The sequence below is a fragment of the Chrysochloris asiatica genome, unplaced genomic scaffold, assembly GCF_000296735.1.
Source record: "Chrysochloris asiatica unplaced genomic scaffold, ChrAsi1.0 scaffold00017, whole genome shotgun sequence".
Lineage (NCBI taxonomy): Eukaryota > Metazoa > Chordata > Mammalia > Afrosoricida > Chrysochloridae > Chrysochloris > Chrysochloris asiatica.
Window position 1 is genome coordinate 27,181,270 of NW_006408535.1, and position 2,943 is coordinate 27,184,212.

The window sequence follows — 2,943 nt, forward strand, 5'->3', positions numbered from 1 at the left end:
CCAGATGGTCGGGCATTATAGGGTATGATTGTAGCTTGACTATATGAGCACAGTTGCTGTCTCTTTTGGGGTGAGGTAGGGGGAGAAAGCTCCAACCCCTGGGAAAAGATTGAGGCCCAAAGGACCAAAGACAGAAACAATATAAAAGAAGAGACAGAAACCACCAATCAAAAACAAAAATAAAATTGTGATTGACTGTCTAGTGACCTTTGATGTGCAGGCAGGGATAAAGGGTCCTGCCCAGGTCAACTTTGGGGCTGGGTCCCAGAGTCAGCCGTCATAAGAAGCAGCCTGCCGGTTTCCTCTCTGTGCTATAGGAAAACTATGTGTGCAAAGCTGGACCCTCTTGGGTTTGTACTCTAGCCTGCCTGAAAGCATCTGGGCTGGGCAGTCTGGGTGCAATTGGAGTGAAGAGGAAAGATATGTGAAAAATGAAAAGTGAAAGATGAAAAATCAGTCATAGTAGCTCTGCAGGAGAGAGATGAGGTCATCTGTTCTGGTAAAGATTTCTGGTCTCAGAAACTCTGTAGAGCAGTTGTACGCAGTCCTGTAGGGTGACTATGTGTTGGGTCAACTTGATGTCACTGGGAGATAATGAAGAATGATGATGAACTAAGGAATAACATCCTGAGTGATAGATACAGGAATGACGAACTACTTCTGAATATTTAGTAACTGAAAACCTTATGAACTGCAGAGAAACACTGCCAGATAGTGCCAGAATATGAGCCCCTCTGTTGGAAGGCACTCAAAATGTGACTGGGAAAGAGCTGCCTCCTCAAAGTAGAGTTGACCGTGATTATGTGATAGGAGTAAAGCCTGTGGGATTAAAACCCGCAGGACCTTCAGTTGCTGATGGGGCACAACTCAAAATGAAGAGAAACAGCTGTAAACATCCATTAATAATCGGAACATGGAATGTACAAAGTATGAACCTAGAAAAACTGGGAATTGTCAAAAATGAAATGGAACACATAAACGTCCATATCTTAGGCATTAGTGAGCTGAAATGGACTGGTATTGGCCATTTTGAACCTGAAAACCACATGGTTTACTAAGCCAGGAATGACAAATTGAAAAGGAATTGAATGGTGTTGAATTCATTGCCAAAAAGAACATATCCAGATCAGTTATGAGGTACAACCCTGTCTGTGATAGGATAATATCCATGTGCCTACAGGGAATACCAATTAATACCAATATTATTCAAATTGACATACCAACCACTAAAGCCAGTGAGGATGAAATATAAGAATTCTACAAACTTCTTCTATCTGAAATTGATCAGCCATGCAATCAAGACGTATTGATCTTTACTGGTGATTGGAATGCAAAGGTTGGGAGCAAAGAGGAAGGCTCAGTAGTTGGAAAATATGGCCTTGGTGATAGAAATGATGCTAGAGATAGCATGGTAGAATTCTGCAAAATCAATGATTTGTCCATTTCAAATACCTTCTTTAGACAGCATAAGAGACAATTATACACATGGAACTCACCAGATGGAATACACAGAAATCAAATTGACTACATCTGTGGAAAGAGACAGTGGAAAAGCTCCATATCATCAGTCAAAACAAGACCAGGGGAAAATTGTGGAACAGACCTTCAATTGCTTGTTCATATGCAAATTCAAACTGAAGCTGAAGAAAATGAAGGCAAGTCCATGAGAGCCAAAATATGTCCTTGAATATATCCCACCTGAATTTAGAGATCATCTGAAGAACAGATATGATACATTGAATACTAAAAACCAAAGGCCAGAAGAGTTAGGGATGACATCAAGATCATCATACAGGAAGAAAACAAAAAAGACATTAAGAAGACAAGAAAGAAGTAAAAAGTCAAAATGGATGTCAGAAGAGACACTGAAACTTGTTCTCCAGCATAGAGATGCTAAAGCAAATGAAGCAAATGGAAGAAATGAGGAGATACAAGAGCTGAACAGAAAATTTCAAAGGTCAGCTTGAGAAGACAAAGTCAAATATTATAAGGAAATGTGCAAAGATCTGGAGTCAGAAAACCAAAAAGGAAGAACACACTCAGTATTTCTCAAGCTAGGGAAACTGAAGAAAAAAATTCAAGCCTCAACTTTCATTGTCAAAGGGTTCTCTGGGGAAATTATTGAATGATGCAGAAAGAATCAAAAGAAGATGGAAGGAATACACAGAGTCACTGTACCAATAGGAAATGGTTTATGTTCAACCATATCAAGAAGAAAAAGGCCAAGGTGCATTGAAAGAATTGGCAAAGAACAAGGTATTGGGAATTGATGGAATGCAAATTGAAATCTTTCAAGAAAGTGAGGCGGCACAGGAGGCACTCACTCATCTATGTCAAGAAATTTGGAAGACAACTATCTGGCCAACTAATTGGAAGAGATCTGTATTTGTGCTCATTCCAAAGAGAGATGACCCAATGAAATACAGAAATCATCGGTCAATCTCTTTGATATCCAATGCGAGTAGTTTTACTAAACGTAATACAGAAACGGATGCAAGCATACATTGACAGAGAACTTCCAGAGGTTCAAGCTGGATTCATAAGAGGACATAGAATGAGGGATATCATTCCTGATGTTTGATGGATCTGGGCTGAAAGCAGAGAATACCAGAAATATGTTTACCTGGGCTTTATAGACTACACAAAGGCTTTCAATTGTGTGGATCATGACAAGCTATGGACAACATTGTGAAGTATGAGTATTCTGGAACACTTAATTGTGCTCCTGAGGAAATCTGTACCTGAATCCAGAGGCAGTTGTTCTAACAGATGATGGGAACACTAAATGGTTTAAAATTAAGAAAGGTATGCAACAGGGTTGTATTCTTTCACCATACATATTCAACCAGTATGCTGAGCAAATAATCTGAGAAGCTGGGTTATATGAAGAAAAACATGGCATCAGGATTGGAGGAAGACTCATTAACAACCTGCAATATGCAG